General features: G+C 34.9%; 1 protein-coding gene and 1 long non-coding RNA gene across 3 annotated transcripts in view; one reads left to right on the top strand and one right to left on the bottom strand.

The window, feature by feature from the left end:
* LOC135125673 (CTP synthase-like) overlaps positions 1 to 19,116 on the top strand; it is a gene marked incomplete at its 5' end in the record, with an annotated part of 671,166 nt that overhangs the window by 511,319 nt on the left and 140,731 nt on the right. The window lies entirely within an intron of this gene.
* On the bottom strand, positions 1,714 to 3,286 carry LOC135125747 (uncharacterized). Of its 2 annotated transcripts, none has more exons than XR_010279947.1 (3): positions 2,915 to 3,286; positions 2,327 to 2,868; positions 1,714 to 2,045 (listed from the first exon to the last, which is right to left on the bottom strand). It is a non-coding gene; the product is annotated as an uncharacterized LOC135125747 (long non-coding RNA). The 2 variants fall into 2 exon arrangements; XR_010279946.1 differs by having other exon boundaries at positions 2,352 to 2,868; positions 2,915 to 3,283.

The following is a 19,116-nucleotide window of genomic DNA, read 5'->3' as shown; positions in this document are numbered from 1 at the left end:
AGAAAAGTACCCCCGGAGCGTTGTAGCATAAGCGGAGTCTGAGCTACCGGTCTGGAACTGTTCTCCCCCACGACGGTGATTCTATCTATCGCAAAGCCTACCCGACACGCATATCTCATGACGAACTGTGCCCTGCGGAACTAGCGCATTACGGTCGTCCAACCCGCAAGAGATCTCGACTATTGGGCCAAATCGAGAAATTCACAAAGTCGGCGGCCGCCCCTGAATCTATCCAAACCTGTGGACTTGTACAGGTGGCACGATAAATCTCGCCAGCTCGACTAGGAACCGAACTTCGCTTCTGCCACGTTTTCTGTGTTATTTAACCTCAGTTCCATTTTAAAACATTCAATCTCTTATAACTCTGATGTTAACAACAACTGAACAAGTGTTAAAGTTTCAAAGAGCAATAAACAACATTTAGATTCGCCATACAACCTTGTGAAAATTTAAACAACAAATAATTCTTACTAGAGAATAAGATTGAACATCAGATAATTTATATGATGGAAACATTCAACAACAAGGTGTTTACAAAACAAAACTTAGTAAGGATTTATACAACAAAAGATCTGGTGTGAAATAAACTTGTACAAATAGAAACATTATGTGCGGTTAAAACTGTAGAACATGAAATTTACGTTCAATTAAAATTATACAACAAATAAAATTACTGAGGTTAAAATTGTGAGATTAAAGAAATATTATATGAGGTGGAAATTTGCAGAGTTAACAAAATTTACAGGAGATTAATATTTGCCACACTTTATCAACGGTTCAAACAAAGAGTTTACATTATGCCAAATTATATCATGATCTAAGTGATTGGTTACTTCAAAAATAATTTACTTTGAGAGTTTAAAATACTACGAACTGGTTACCCCAACAAAACACATAATAAACAAATCCAAAAATATCCAATCATCGCTCCGAGGAAAAAGCGTCTCGGGGATGTAAATTCCAAAATCGTTGCGAGGAAAAAGCGTCTCGGTAATGTAAATTTTCTGTAGCGTTGGGGGCATGCCTTGATTAATCAATTAATCTGGCATCGTGAAGCATGCCCCGATGAATTAATCGTGATAACGATGATAACCACCTAAGGGGAGAAAATATCATAACCCTCCGCCAGTCCGCAGTATAATGAACTTATTTAACTGCCGTAAATGAACTATTAGCAATCTTGTGTGAAGAATTTAGAAGTGTTATAATGTAACACTTACGTATATGCATCCAGAGACCTATTCGTAATTAAACATAAGGCCTTTTTCCTGACTAATTGAATCTCATAAAATCTTCTAGCAAATGGTTGATTTAAATCATGGTAGAAGGAGACATGGTATAGGCATCCGATGTACCAATTTAAAAATGGTCTGCGCATCCATTTGTGACGTTAGGTGGCATCAACGACCTTGTGACTCTTGTGAGCTTCGCTAGGGAAGTCTAGGGAATTTCAGCTTGAGTTGTCATTGCCACAGCATATCATTCAGTAAAGACAGCTCGTCAAATATTGGAACAACGTGTCCTTATCCAACCGTTTTGATTAGGCGGGATTTTTGAAACGAAGTGGAATATTGGTTGCCTAAATTACAAATACAGCTCGTCCGTAAAACAATGTAAAAGGAACTGATATAAACATCGAATGAACTGAAACCAATTTTTGGAGTGTGGCATGAAGACTACGAAAAAAATACCACTTTGAACAATAAAAAAGAATTGTGCTTATATTTATTTTATTCATTAATAAAAGTCTATCACTTTACCAAGTTAATTTCAACATAAACATATCAACTACCTATTTTGCCAATGCCTTCAATTTTCGCCAAGTGTGAACCGTTTGAAGAGTCAGAAAGTGAACGCTGTTGTTTTCATCTTCCCTGGGAAAAGTACTTTGATGTTTTTGGTTGAATTTTTGTTGTTAGTTAAATTAGTGAAGTAATTCTGAGAACTTTTTCATAGTAACATGGACTATAGTGGTAGACCACCTCGTGATTCCAGGCACAATAAAAAAACCTGCTTCAGAGGCTTCTTTAAATTTCCCTCGGAATCTGTAAGATAAGAAATATAAAGAAGTATATTATTCTATAATCAATACAAAAATTATTTGGTATGCAATTTTTACAGCACAGTGAAAATTCCAATAGTTGTAATGATTTAGGATCTATTTTACTAGCAACTGAATCTAAAGAAAGTAACCAGTGTCAAATTATTAATAGAGTTTTAAGTTGAACAACTTTTGCACATAAATCTGTGGAAGTAAATATGACAGACTACAGACATCTGGACATGGAGGAACAAAATTCTTTAAGTTATGTCTGTGGATACTTACTGAAGAAATGCTTGATGAAATATACCTGTGAAACATGTAGTTATTTTGCCGTTGCACGTAATGTCATCATATATGATAAACTTCTCTGTCACTTCAACGTCTTTGATGATGATCCACCATTTTGGCAATCCTAAAGCTGGCCATTCACACTCCAACGTCCCATTGGATGCAACTGTTGTACAATTCTGTTAAAAAGCAGCAGTACACACACACGTTACGACCTTGCAGTTAAAAATTTGCGATCGTGATGACAACATGTCCGACAAAATGACGAAAATGTACTTTTATAGCTGCTCTCACGATTTGAATAACATACACTGTCGAGTCATGTCCACACATCATCAAATTTCCATCCAATACAACACGATTGTACTGCTGCAGACAGACTTGTTCACCGACCGTCCACATCCAACCGATTTGCATACACAGACGTTCAAAAACACTTCAATTTGGTCATATCAAACACAATTGTTCTGCGGCGTTGAAACGTGAGTGGCGCGCTTAAGATGCTACATGAAACATTCACCTTTTATGTTGCAGCCCTAGAAAAACGATTTGTTTCACTATTTTCTACCAACTCAATTTTACCTTCATGTGGCCGATATATAAAAGCTGCCCTCGTAACTGTGTCCATACCAGCATACCGCACCCCTGTGCCCTGTGTACAGTTTCCACAATATTATTTATTTTATTTATGTGTTCGAACGCGCATTTTCTATTCAGTAAAAATAATAAATCACCGTTACAATATTAAATACCAAACATCTAAAATGTCAAATTTGACGCACAATGTTGACATGGTGGTAAATTTTATTTAGTAACAAGGTTTGCCACTACAGTTTCTAGCCAAAATTCAAGGTCATGTCCTTATTCAACGGTCGATTATTGTTGTTCTAGTCCGTTACGTGTATTTCTTATGGACCTTTCAAAAGCTGTCCTTACTGAATGATATGCTGTGTCATTGCTCTGTCCAATACGTCAATTAGTTGTCAGATAACGAATTGTATTTTAAATTTCGCGCTAATTTCACCCCACTTGACGTCACACCCGATGCGTATGCCTATACCATGTCTCCTTCTACCATGGATTTAAATAATCCTGATTGTTAAATTGTGTTTGCTCTAGCTGAGTATTAAGAAAAACTAACTTGATTGGTGAATTTACAAACAAAGAAACAAATTTACAGCACGTGTTCGCGTTCAACCGGAAGTCTGCAATTTTCGATTAAAAGGGCGCAAGAATTTAACCGCGCGGGTTGGGGACAACTGTATCATTATGAAAAATACGTTTGATAGTCGTTAAACAAAGGTTTACTCCCGTTTTAATAACTACCAAACCATCTAATTTAAACCTAGTTCTTACCACGTGGTTACACACACACAGCCACATTCATAATGCCCCACCATGCCGTTTTTCTACCAACCCTCCAACTGAAATTACCCTAGCGCTACGTGCTGCCATCTAACCCAAAGATCATGCAAACTAACCCCTAAGCGCTACGTGCATTAGACCATCCATGCATATTTGGTTGCCTATGTTTAAGGATTTCCTTTTCGTGATTGAACTCTTTTTTTTTTCAAATTCAAATTATTCAAATGTGATTTCGCGCCGCTGTCAATTAATTTCAGCGCGAAAACTTTGATTTAAATTCGGTCACCACACTGTTAAAACTTTTATGACTTAAGCGGCTTAAGCCAAAGCACCCTTATAAGACAAACTGGCTATTATAAGCTGTGTGGACTCGAACCGCAAGATTATTATTGTCCATTGTTGGTATAATGTAGCTGTGAACTGAGTTAAGTAATACAATAGACAGTTTGACTTATAAGGGTGGTTTGACTTAAGCCGCTTAGTCATAAAACTTTTAACAGGTGAATGTCAAATGAGGTTTGTGTATACCTAGCATCCAAAATTTATTATCAATGTTTAGAAATTCTAAAGTGAATACCCAAAGTAACTTGAATTCTTCAATTTTTCATTTTTTTGTTTCTTTAATTTTTCGGTTTGTAGTTTTTCGAGTTTCCAAGTATAAATTTTTCAATTTTCTACGTTTTTAATTTTTCGATTTGCATTTCACGTTTCCAATTTTTCCAATTTTTCGGTTTTTCAATGTTTTGATTTTATATTTCTTTTGTTTATAGTTGTGAAATTTTTCAATTATTGGATTTTAAAGCTTTCATTTATTCGATTCTATAATTCTTCGATTTTATAATTTTTGGGTTTTCTAATTTTTCGATTTTTCAACTTTGTGAATCTAAAAAATGGAAAAACAGTGATATTGAAAAATCAAAAATGAAAAAGTGTAAAGAAATCAGGAACTTGAAAAAGTGAAGAAACGAAAAATTGAAAAATCTAAATAATTGGAAGTCCAAAAATTGCAAAATTCAAAAATCCAGGAATAAAAATCGGACATGAAAATTTGAAAAATTTAATAAACGCAAATGGTGATATAAAATCGAGAAAATGAAAATTAAATAATGGGGAAAATCAAAATCAAAAATAAAAATTGAGAAGCTGAAAAAAATTTTGAGATGACAGTTTGCAATATTGGTAAAGTGAGATGTCGAGAAGTGGAAAATTCGAAATATTTCAAAATTGAAGTTGAAAAAAATAATAATAATAAAATTCAAACTTGAAAAGATAATCTGAATTAAAAAAAAACGAAAAATTGAATAATCAAAAAAACGGGAAACTGAAAAATCTAAAATTAAAAAAAAAATGATGAATTAAAATATCGAAAAATTGAAAAATCGGGAAACCAAAAAATACACAAAGTGCAAAAAAAATCCGAACACCTTGAAACCGTCGATATTTTCAAATGAAATTTTATACACGAATTGGTTATTGTATAAGTAAGAAATGATGAACATATGAAGACAATTTGAAGAATTTGTACGTCTTTTTAATTGTTGTTACCCTAATTTGAGGTCTAACAAGCTGGGGCTGTTCAGTCAAATTTTGACGTTTTTCGGTATTCGCTTTCGACAATTCAAATTCCTTAAAAAGCCATTAACATGCCCCCAGTGCGAAAACGTCTTCAGTATTCACAATTAAGTGATTTTGATAGGGCTGGAATAGTAGGCATGCGTGAAGCAGGATTGTCCCTTAGAGAAATTGCACTTCGTGTTAACAGAGCTGTGTTTACAGTGACGGAATGTTGGCAGGCGTGGAGTCAAGACGGTAGAGGACACAGAGCTGAAGGATCCGGACTAACAAGAGCTACCGCTGAGCGCCAAGGTCGTCGTCTGCGTTTGTTAGCTCTAAGAGACCGAAAGTCTACAACACATGGCCTCCTAGATCTGCTGACCTCTCGCCCATTGAGCATGTATGGGACGACGTTTAAACTCATCTTCAACGACCACCACAAACTTTAAACGACCTGAAGCGTGAAGTACAAGCTGCTTGGGATGAATTAAATCAGGATGACATTGATCGACTCATTAGGTCCATGCCAAGACGTGTAAACGAATGCCTCAATAACAGGGGTGCTCCAACCCATTAGTAGCTTAGGTGTATATATATTTCCATTTGAATTTTTGATCATTTACTAGTAGTAAATAGTAGACTGTAAGCCCAAAAGATTTTTGAAAAATTATTATTCTATCCAGGTGTTCGGATTTTTTTTGCACTTAGTATATTAAATATTGAAAAATCGAGACGTGAAACTGAAAGTCCGAAAACTCGTAAAATGTCAAATTAAAAAAAAAAGACAAATCAAAAAATCTAAAATTTAAAAAATTGAAAAAGCGAAAAATTGAAATATCAAAAAATGTCAAATTTTAAGAAAACGAAAAGTTGAAGAACTGATAATTGAAAAAAAGAACCGGGAAATCTACATTGAACATTTTCCAAAATTAAAGTGTTGAAAAACTGAGAATTAAAAAAAAAGAATAAAAAAACTTTAAAATTCAAATAACTTAAAAACCGAAAGATCTTTACACCCTACGGGCTCGGAAAGAGCAACGAAACCATCAAATTTTAGATAGAAATCTTTTCTGCATCCGTCTGTTGTTGCGTTCAAAGAAAGAGTGATTGTATCAAGACGTATATTGCAATAAACAAATTAACCTATACAAATCTAAGTAATGCACTTGATATCAAAATTAATAAATAACGAATTATCAATAAGCAATAATTACAATATTTTCAACGACAATCTACCAAAAGAGTTACTTAACTCCTCTCTTGTTCCTTAAGACGAATACAATACACTAGACACTTTTTTTCTTTTATTTTAATGGGAAACTTGAATTGTGGTTCGTGATGTTAGTATTGAGCGTCCGACGGCAAGGAGTCCATAGGAATGTGCCGGGGCTTGAGGTCTACGGGCCACGTCCCAGGGTCAGTACCGGTTATTTGACAAGTCCTGATCGTACTCCAATACCAGCCGTTTTATGTGCGACAGCTTGTCGTGGAGATAGTGAAACCTTCGCTTTAATTTCTGGTGCTCCAGATCTTTCTTGTTTTCATTGTATTCCATAATGATTTGCATTTGTAGGTCCTGAAACAACGACAAAACGAAATGTAACCACAATAAAATATGTAATTCCTAGACACATAATTTTACAATTATGGGAAAATTTATCCATTAGATAACGCATATAAAATTCATATTTCTTATGCTAAACATAAACATTTAAAATTGATCGGATTTTGCCGAAAAACTAAAAGTTCTAGTGTTAAACGAACTATGCTCAATGTTTAAAAATTCTAATTTGAATAACGAAATCACTAGAATTAGAGAATATAAAATTCGACTTACTTTAAACCTGGGACTAGAAGCGTCTTCTTGCTTAAGCATCGATTCTAAACTGACAAACCTCCTCGAAACCTTGTCCACAATTCCGTACAAGTCCTTGTATTCGGCGAAGTCGGCATTGAAATCGGCTTCGAACCTCCTTCTCTGCTCGGCATCCTTGATCCTGGTGTACTTCCTGCAATCATAGATAACCTGTTACATCATTTCAACAACCAAATTTGCGTGTTTCTTACGTTAAGTAATCCGGGAACTCCGAACTGCTGTCCACTCGCACCGGCGTCACCGGGGCCCCGTTCGCGTACCCGCTGTCCGTCTTGCCCGTCTGCGGCGAGCCGTTCCTACAATCCCGCGAGTCGGTGACGAGCCGCCGCTGGCTGTTGTTCTCTACCGGTGAGCGGTAGGTAGTTTGTTCGGAGGGCTTCCGGTAATGGGAGATGCGTTGGCGCTTGGTGGGGAAGCCGTCCGGGTTGTCGGAGTATCCGGGTCGCTTGAACGACGACGTCGTGGTCGGCGGCGGAGAGCCGGGGTGGGTGCTGGTCGGGGACTGGCCGCTGCCGGAGCTGCCGCCATCGCTGCTGTCCGGAGAGGTGAGGTTCTGGGACTTACGTCTGCAGATAAACACATTGCCTTTAAGGCGCTCCATAGTAAAAGGGGACACTCTGGAAACTGTGGGGGCCACTCTGGAATCTGTAGGGGACACTCTAAAAACTTTAGGGGACACTTTGGAAACTCTACGAGACATTTTGGCGTAAGATTTCAAAATCACTGCTAGGGAGGTCTATACCCTTTCGTAGTAGCAGGTGGAATAAAAATAAAACCAAGAGTACGAAAGCTAATTAAGTGGTGGTACTTTGTTGAGCCCTGCATCCTCATTGGTTTAGATAAAGAGGGAGGGTGTTTTTAACACCCATTGGTTCAGATAAGGGGAGGCTGTTGTTAATTCGTCAATAAGTACTAATCTCTGCCCGGTGGGAAAACCAGGAGTACAATTTTTCGGATCGTTACTCTAATAACTGAATAAATTATAATAGTGAAAATAAATTTTAGTTCCACGTTTTTTGGACGTTTCATGACCCCTAACCTATGAAAAATAGGTCTCTCGTTTTCTAGGTGTTTTATGAAACCGTGTTCTAGACATCTAGAGTTTTGGAAAAATCAAAATTGTATAACAATTTTTCGAATTTTCCATATCTGAAGTTGCCAACTTTCGGTTATTCAATTTTTCGATTTTTAAAATGTTTTGATTTCTGAATTTACATTCCGATGATACAATTTCTGCACCTGCTGTGTGGAGGAAAAAAAAAAGGAAGCCAATTAAACGCAGAATTAAATTTAATTTAACAAAATAACAGAAACAGAGCGACACTTTGAGAGACGTCTGTAAGAGTTAACGGAATTATATTGGCGTGAAAACGTATATTAATTGCCAAATTGATAATCAAATGATGAAAAACACTGTTTACAACAACAGCCTCCTTTATTATTTTTTTTAAGAAAATATCGTACTTGGTCTGTTTCTGTTATTTTGTTAAATTAAATTTAATTGTGCGTGTAATTGTCTTCTTTTTGTTGCTAATTTGCACATCATGTGTCAATAGTGAATGATTCTTTAATAAAATAACGATCACTAGTCAAATTATTAATTTTTAAAGTGGTTTTGTGAAATTTTTCAGGGTGGCCGTTTTTTTTTTGCCGGTCAGTGTAGATATGAAGTAATACATTGCTGGTGTAGTTCAAAGTGCATGGTTAAATTTTCTTTAAACAAATTAATAAAACAGATTTGGTCTAGCAAATTTAAAACAGACGGGTATAGTCGTGGAAATACACCTAGTCAAAAACACTTAGAATGTGGGTTTTTTTTAGTAACATTTCGTAGGTGATTATTTATTATTATGTTATGAATATGTTGCTATGGATAGATTTGAAGTTCAAATTCGCAATTATTGAAAGGTACAGATACCAAAAAGGGAAAATCCATAAGGGAAAATTTTTTGTAAATTGAATTTTTAACTTGGGAGACTTAATTAGTAGCGTATGTCCTCTATTTCCAATTGTTAAATTTCAAACGTATTAATTATTATATTAACTAAATTATTATTAACATTAATAATAATTTGATTCTGTTCTCAAATACCTATCTAAAATTTTTTCATTTTCCCAAGCAAAATTTATTATTTTATCATTAGATGGGTTTAACGTAAAATAGTGATGAATTTCACGACTTTGGGTAATAATCTTCTAAATTATCCACCTTTAAAATTTTTCTGGAATGAAAAGAAACTCCATCAATATCACAAAATGTAATTTAAGCATAATTAAATTTTGAAATAAAATCTCATGGTATTAAATTCGTTTTTCTTGTAGGTAAAGTTTGTCTAGAATTATAAGAGTTTTATGGACTCCCAAAGTTAATTCGCTTTACAGCCCTGTCATCTATTTCATTGTACAGCTGAAGAGTTTGTTTGTAAAACAACCTGTCAAGGGAAAATACCTGATGTTGGCTACGCAGTCAGTCAGTTGGCAGCCTGAGGATACAAACAACAAACAATAGCAAACAATAAAATTTGTACCTGCCTGCCCGACTGCCCGGTGCGTGGTGAATTTGGGTGTAATAAACATTGGTTTTCCCCTGACAGGCTTTTCAACTGTACAGTAAAATTGACGAAAGGGCTGTAAAACGGATTAAGTTTGGGTGTCCATAAAATTCTTATAATTCTAGACACACTTTACACTGTTAATCAGTAAAATAGCAGAATGTAATCGTTTTTTATTGAGGAATAAATAATTTTCGATTTTTGCATAATTTGGTGTACATCAAGTAGATAGAGATATTAACTTTCATCAAAACACGTGGGTATTTTCTACCTCATACTTGATTCATCATTGCCGCTGCTTATTCCTAAATCCTGTACATCCAAGAAGTATTATTTTCCAGGAGCTAATACTTTTGTGATAATACTGTGAAGGCTTTAAAAGTTGTTAAGCCAGGTGCTTTAAATTTCACCGACCCTGTACCTCGTTAAACTTTACAACCCATTATAACTGCTACTGTCCCTTAATGGGGCTGTAAATTTTAATTTAGTTGTTGTTGTTATTTTCTATTGTAAGAGTAATAATCTACTTAAGCCCCTGAAGAGTTCTCCACCCTGATCCAACTTCCGTTTCGGAGCACCTAAACTCCCGTCGCGGTCAAGTGAAACATTTCTAGCCATAAAATTGGTCCTAATCCGTCACCGGAATTCCCGTCCGGCTAGCTGTATTATACATACAGAGTTCCCTCAAACATATAAGGCGTTTATGACTTCACACCAATTTGACTCCCATTATAATTCAATAGGCCGTCACAACCGGATGTCTTAAACCCGCTCACCGATACCTACCTGAAAAGACCTTTTCTGGTAAAAGCACAGGGCAGGACTGAGTTTTGCATTTACCGACAACTGCGCCTTTCGATTTTTTTATTTTAAGTAAAAACAAAGTAACTTTATACTCAATCATTTTTTATTACAGCAAATTAGTTAGAATTTTGACATACACAACTATTTACTTATTAACTACCACTGCTTATTTATTGATCGAAATAGTCACTGTCATCATAATTCGACTCTTCTAAATTAACAATTAACGGTTTTATCAACCGTGCCCTGTACTGGTCTTTTCCTGAATTTATTCTTCAAGAAGGCACTGTATTTTGTAGCTTCTGCCACAAACCGCATTTCTATTTACAAATATATGTTTTCGAATCATCGGCAAAATTTTTTGCTACAATATTTCGAAAAGTATTTAAAAATAAATTGCTACAAAAATACTAATTAAATGGCCTATTATTATTAATTTTTATTTATTTGTCACTATTTAGTTTAAGACAATAATTTTTAAAAATTTTATTTATCTATGTATTTTTTATTAAAAAAATTAAGCTTGATTAACCTGATTTTATAATTTGTAAATAAATTTAGTTGTGTTATTACACTTCTTTTCAATTTTTGGAGGATATGCAACTGCATATCTCTGCATATATTAATAAAGTTACAACATATTGAAATCAGATAACGAAATAAAATTTCTTGGACTCTACTTAGATAATAGACTCTCCTGGAATGCACATATTGAACATATATGTAATAAGTTATCTTGTGCCGTTTATGCGATACGCAAAATTAAAGTAACAATAAACGAAAAAGCTGCCCTTCTAACTTACTACGCACTGTTTCACAGTATTCTTAATTATGGAGTCGTTATCTGGGGTGACGCAGCCTTTACATGTCTACAAAAAGCTTTTGTCCTACAAAAGGCAGCCATTAGGGCAATAGCCACGGCAAACTATAATGCAACCTGCAGAAACCTCTTTACAAAATATAAAATCATGACACTTTACTCCATGATAGTTTTTGAAAAACTAATCTGCGTAAAAAAAAACATCTGACGCCAAGCGATACGACCGTGTCTTCCGGCTCGCGAGTGTTTGTCGCTAAAATCTGGTGTTTTTGGTCTTTATAATTTGTTCTTTTGGCTCGAACATTCCTATCTGTGCAAAAGGTGTCTTCTGGCAAACTAACAGGTTGTTGCACACTACGTAAGTGTCTTATTTATCTGATTCAAATTATATTAATTCACGAGTCGTGGTTCAGACTGCTTATCTCGTACGTTTTTCTGGCTACCGTTTTTCTTTTTTTTCTGTCGATTCACGTGAGACAGCGATATGCCGAACTGTCTTAATTGCTCAGCACCATTCGGTAACTGCAAAACGCTGGTAGCTTGTGACGGATGCACAGGATCGATCCACATGTCCTGTGCCGGTTTAAACGAAGATGATCTAAAAAGAATATCTCAGAATAAAGCGCGATCCCTAAAAATATTCTGCAAGCAATGCAATAGCGTTGATTTATGTTCACTATTACTAAAATTGGTCAGTAGAGTAGAGTCAATCGAAAATAAACTAGATCACCACCAAGAAAAAAATTACGATGAAATGATTGAGGATGCAAGTATCGAGGCAGTTGAACGAATGAAAAAAGCGAAAAATGTAATAATTTATGGGATTCCAGAGACAACAGGATCTATTGCAAATCGCAAAGAACACGACCTTCAAGAGGCATCTAATATACTTGTCAAATTATCAACCGGTATGGAAGATTTCAGAATCATTTGTTTTCGTTTGGGCAAAGCATCACCGGAAAAAAAAAGACCACTGAGGGTCATTTTTCCAAATGAAGAAACAGCGCTCTTAGTTCTTAAACACAAAAAAAATCTGGATAGTATTAATTTCAAAGATATCAAAATATCCGACGACAAAACACCCCGTCAATTAAAGTACCTGCATTCACTACGCGCTACGTTACAAAACCGCCGCGAAAATGGAGAAGTGGGCCTAACTATAAAATTCATCAAAAAGAAGCCAACTATCGTTAACATCACAAAAAACTAAGACAACAAGTTGTCGAGTGGAAGATTATATACACTAATATAAATTCAATATTTCCAAAGTTAAACGAATTTACCGCATTTATACAGCTTAATAAACCGAAAATAATAATGTTAACGGAAACTTGGTTGTCTTTAAACATTCCCGACTCTCTCATATCCTTAAAAGGGTACTCGCTATATCGCAAAGATCGCGACAATGGCAGAGGGGGCGGGATTTGCATCTTTGTTGATGAAGAAATATCTTCAACTTTTCAAATTTCAATAATTCCTTTTGACACGCCCACTGGATGTGAATCATTAGCTGTAAATTTTCTCTCTTCCAAATTCAGTTTGTCAATTTGCTGCATTTACAGACCTTTTTTTGTACCCATACCCGACATGGACTTTTCTCTATTCAATAGTATAAAAAATTTTTCACTCTCCAACAAAAATGTAATAATTGCTGGTGACTTCAACATGTCTTATCTATCCTGGCCTCTACAACCTCATTCACCCTATAACGAAATTATTCTCGATTCAATACACGAAGGAAATTTAACTCAACTAGTAACAGAACCAACAAGAATTCGTCAAAATCAAACTCCCTCACAAACTGATCTAATTTTTGCAAATGACCCCGATTTGCTTACTAAAATAGAATACCTCCCCCCTTTTGGCAAATCGGACCACCTTGTTATATCGTCAAACCTTCAAATTTATGTTAACCCAACAAAGAAGTTGGTCAAAAAAATTAAACACACAAACTATGGAAACGTTAGACGGGATCTTGCCAATTTTAACTGGAATTCAATGTTTCAAACTGCAAACACTTGCGAAATGTGGGAAGTATTTCAATCTAAACTATCGGCCTCTGTCAACAACCATACATATGTTAAAGAAATTAAACTAATTCCTAACAAACCATGGATTGATAATCGTCTACTTCAGTTAATCAAACATAAACGTCAACTTTGGGCTCGTTATAAAAACAATTCGTCAGAAGATGGGTATCGTGAACATAGATTATTCTCAAATCATGTCACTACAGAATTGAAAAAAGCAAGGCAGCTCTTCGAAAACAAGTTAACAGAGACGGAGTCTCCGAAAAAGTTTTACAAATATATTAGATCAATGCTTTCAACAAAAGTGGGAATTCCTTTACTACGAAAACCTGACGGTTCACTTTGTACGTCTAACCAACAAACGGCCGATATTCTTGCGGACGAATTTGACCACAACTATAGTAAAGAAACGTTTGGCCCCTTTATTCAATCATCTATACATCACAAAAACTTTTTGTCAACCATATTTATTACCGAAGAAAACATAAAAGCAACTCTAGAGGAAATAGCTAGAAGGAAAAGTGCCCCAGGGCCCGACAATATCACATGCCAACTGATTGCTGCATGTTTAGACGAAATTGTATACCCTATATACTTAATCGCAAAATCTTCTTTTGAAGAAAAGTATTTTACCCCCTCAGTGGTTAACTGCAAATGTAACACCTATCTACAAAAAAGGCGATAAGTTCTCTCCCAAAAATTATCGACAAATAAGCTTAACGTGTATTATCTGTAAAGTTTTGGAAACAATTATATTTAAACAGATGTTAACCTTTTTGTTAAACGAAAAAATCATTCCTGATTGTCAACATGGCTTCCTACCGGGACGCTCCCCAATCTCAAATATGTTGATTTGTGTGAACGACTGGACTCTGGCTCTTGACTCCAATCAACCAATTGACATAGCATACCTCGACTTTTCGAAAGCTTTCGATCGAGTTCCCAGGGAGAGGCTACTATTCAAGCTACACTGTGTCGGTATAAAAGACAACTTATTAAATTGGATCAGAACGTTTCTCACGAACCGCTCATTCAGAGTTAGAGTAGGTTCAGATTTTTCTCAAAGTAAATCCGTGCTTAGTGGGGTGCCGCAAGGTTCAATTTTAGGACCTTTGCTTTTCTTGGTTTTCACTTCTGATATCCCAACTCAAATCCAGTCTAATATTGCCATGTTTGCTGATGACATAAAAATCTATTCTAATCCTATCACATACCCCAGTCAGTTACAAAAAGATCTTCAAACTATCAGACACTGGTCCGACGCTTGGCTGTTACCTTTAAACGAAGAGAAATGCGCTATCCTTCACATGGGCAAAAACAATCCCATGAGAAATTACAGTATCAACGAGACAGCAATAAAAGTAATTACGGAACAAGTTGACTTGGGAATAACTATAACTAGTGATTTGACGTGGTCGTCGCATATTACAAAAATTTGTCATCGAGCGAACAAGATGTTGTATTTGATCAACAAGGCCTTCCAACTTATTTCGACGAATTCAGCTAAGAAGATCTACACAACTTATATTCAACCCATTTTAGAATTCGGCGGACCGATCTGGAATTGCGATCGTATAAGCGATAGGAACCGCTTAGAGCTCACTCTACGTCGAGCAACCAGACTACCATATGGAAATATCAGGCCACCATTTGAAGAGAGACTCAGAGCATGGAACTTAACCACTTTCGCACAAAGAAAACAGAGAGGAGACATTATCATGACATTCAAGATTCTCACTGGTCGTTTTCCGATCCAGGCAGCTGACTTTTTCCAAGTAAACCAAGACACACGATTTCGAGGTCACTCCCTAAAACTTAAAAAAGAAAACTTTAAAACTACGGTCCGCCAAAACTTCCTGTCAAACAGAGTATTCCACATTTGGAACAATCTTCCCGAACAAGTCATCAACGCGCAGTCCACTAACATTTTTAAGAACCGATACGACCAACACGCAAATTTACACTTATAAAACTTATTAGCTTCAGAAGTTACCTTTCTTTAAATTTAATTTGTATTTTTATGTAGGTTTAAATTTTGAATTTTGTTTTCTGTATTATTAAAAAGACCAATTATATTATGTTAACTCTGCGGACTAATAGATTAGTCTCAGTCTGCACTATGTATGTAATAACATTAATAATAATAATAATAATAATAATAATAATAATCTCTGCATATCCAGTAATGTCTGAAAAGCATAGATATAGCACGCGCCGCAATCAAGATCTTTTTATACCCAAAGTAAGACTGAAAAAAACCGAAAACATCGGTTTACGTTTCTACAACGCGCTCTCCCTTAGTATAAGAGATGCTGATATTCGGGTGTTCAAAAATACACTCAAAGATATTCTAAAAAAAAAACAGTTTATACGATCTCGATGCATTTTATAACATCGATTTTAATTTGTACGCATGATTTAACTATATTGTTCTGTATTTATTATTTGTGTATTATTAATTTATTGTGACATGTCGAAATTTTGTAGAAAATCTCCGACAAATAAACTTATTATTATTATTATTACACCTCTAGAAATTTCACCTATGCCCAAGATAATTAAGCAAACAACAAAAAGAAAAAGAAAGACGCAAAAAACTACAATATTAACAACGACACCTTACAAGGAACAGTTGGAACAAAAGAAAAAACCGAAGACTAAGAGCAAATTTGTTGATGAACTTAAAGAACCCAAAGCAGGTCCATCTGGTTTGCGTAAAAACAAAATACCAAATACAAAACAAGACGTTATTATAGAGGCCAATGTGCAAGAATGGTACTACTTCCTCTGCGAGGAAACAACGCTAGAAGACATGATTCAGTGTAATGGATGCAAAAAATGGGTTCACGAAACATGTTCAGGAGCTGAATCGCGCACAAAGCGTTATTTATGTGATTATTGTACCTAATTATAACAGTATTGTTCAGTTTACATGTAGTTCTAAAAGGTTTATTTTTGTTATTATTTTTTTAAATTTAATACTTATTGTTTTTTTTTTCACATTTTAAATAAAATCATGTTCATTTCATGCATATTTACCAAGAAGGTCCAATTTAAGAACCGGTGGTCCAATTCAAGAATATAGTGGTCCAATTTAGGAACCCAGTCTCCTATTTTGGACCACTTGCAGACCTTCAAAAATTATTTTTTTTAACCAATTTGGATGTTTCAAAAAATTCTAAAAAAATTACCAAACATTGAAAACATGTCAAAGTTAATGGCTCAAGACTAGCTAAGTTAATATCGTATTACATTTTGGTTTTAATTGAAAAAATGTCCCACTAGGTCCGAATGAGGGGACTTTCCCCTATTTATGACATCAACAATATCGTTTATGAATACAATAAACAGCAGGGGACCCAAAACAGATCCTTGAGGCACGCCAGTTTCTTGTTTCAATAACTTAGACCTATATCCATTTAACCCCACAAAAAGATACCGCCTATCTAAATAGGATGTAAACAATTTTATCAGTGGATCAGCAAACCCAAAGCATTCTAGTTTTTGAATTAACAAACTGTGGTCTATTGTATCAAACGCCTTGGAGTAGTCAGTATAAATGACATCCACCTGGCGTAGATCAACAAAAGAATCATGACGAAATTGAGTGAAAGTTATAAGATCAGTCTCAGTTGAGCGACCACTAATAAAACTATGTTGATTTGGTGAAATCATTTGAGAAATGTGATTTGAAATGTAAGTGTGCAACACAAGTTCAAACACTTTAGCAAAGTTACATATAATCGCTATAGGTCTATAATTAACCACGTTTGATCTATCACCTTTTTTATAAACTGGGCATATTCTGGAGACTTTCCATTTTTGAGGGAACGTGAAAGTTTTAAGAATTAGATTGAATAGAGTGGTTAACGGTTTCCCAAATACATTTGCGCAATCACGTATAATAAAAGCTGGTATTCGATCGGGTCCATTGGTCATTTTTGGTTTGAGTTTTTTTATGGCATTATACACACATTCCTGGCTGACACATTTAATCCTTAGCACATTTTTATTCAAACTTGAACAGCCAAGGTGACTAGAAGAATTGTTTTATAAATGATTGAGCAAAGTGCTCTGCGAAGCTATCAACAATATCGCCCGAATCGGATGTATTTCTGTCATTATGAGTCATATCAGATGGAATGCAGTTAGAATTTCTTTTTGAATTTATAAATGACCAGAACTTCTTAGGATCCGATTTTACATAATTATTCATTTGCTGTAAATAAATATTATATGCTTCACCTAATTTGGACTTCAACTGATGGTTTTAAATATTAAATAATCATTTTGCGATTTAGATTTGTTGTATTTTTTCTAGGCCTTGTTTTTATATTTTAAATCCTTAATGACATCACTGTTGAACCAAATGGGATAATTACCACTAGGATTTTTTTTGGTACGTGTTTCTGAAAAATTTGATCCAAAATAAGGTAGAGATGGGAAAGTGCATCATCAACGTTGGAGTAGCCATTAAGAAAAGACCAATTTACTGATAGTAGTGCTTCATAAAGTGAAATAAAATTGCATTTTTTGAAGTTATAATCTGAATGAAATGAGGTAGGAAATTTCTTAATACGAGATTTTGACAAAAACAAATCAATTTCTAAAGCAGGGTGGTGTTCATCTTCTCTTATGAATGGATCATTTGATTTCGAGACAGTACATTGAATTTCGTTGTTAATTAAAACTAGATCTAAGAGTTTACTATTGACGTTTAATACATTATTGTATTGCTTTAAGTCAAAGAAGGATATAAAACTGTTGATGCATCTATACGAACTAGAAGATGACTTTATATTTAACGTTGATAAGACAAAATGAGCACAGTTAAAGTCACCAACAATAAATAACTGAGATCCATATAGACAAGACATAGACATTAAAAGATCGAAAACAATTATGTAATCATTGCTATCACATGCAGGTGGCATGTAGAACACTAGAATATAGATATCATTTAACCAAGTTTCGGAGAGAGCAATTAAATTAATATGAGATGCAGATATAGAAGATAAATAAAAGTTACGTGTTTTTGTACATAGACCTCTAACATTTTGATAATAACATAATAAGGACGATGAATCACACAAAACAGTAGATGAACATTCACTAATTCGTTCGTGAGAGGTAGAATTTACATTTGAAATTACTGTACAGTACTGATTGCTGTAATTGCTATTTGGTACCCAATACCCTGGATTTAAAGTTCTCCAATTGTTTTTTATAAACTACACAGTTCTTATGATTCGAATTAACCTCAGGGTTACTTTTTTTAAGATTATCACAATGTACACACTTTAGAAAATCAGCTGTACATTACTTTAAAAGGTGATTACCAGAACATTTGGGACATGTGGGATTTGTCTGACTACATTGATGCGAAGTATAGTTAAACCCTGAACATTTAAAACAGCGACGGATATTAACAGCGTCCCACACCCTGCAGTAATCATAACCAACTAATACTTTACCAGCTTCAATAAGTTTGTGATACGTTAATTTATCAAATTCTATTATAATTTGCTTTAGTTTATTATGATTACGCAGAGGCTTACACTGTTTTAACAAACATATAGAGTTACCACCAAACAAATTTTTATTATCACATACAAGGTAATCTACAATTGACTCCTCTGAAATATCATTATCAATACCCGAAACTCTTAATCTAGGGTTAAGAGTTGGCAAAGTTTTTACACTGTAATCCACTAGGTTTTCAGAAATTAAATTTTTTATTTTTCAGTTTCATCATTTGAGTTACAGCTTATAATGAGACTTCC

The sequence above is a fragment of the Zophobas morio genome, unplaced genomic scaffold, assembly GCF_036711695.1.
Source record: "Zophobas morio isolate AGI-343-1 ecotype UQ-CSIRO unplaced genomic scaffold, CSIRO_AGI_Zmor_V1 ptg000009l, whole genome shotgun sequence".
In the NCBI taxonomy this organism is placed as follows: Eukaryota; Metazoa; Arthropoda; class Insecta; order Coleoptera; family Tenebrionidae; genus Zophobas; species Zophobas morio.
This window is presented reverse-complemented; position numbering and strand designations above follow the sequence as displayed.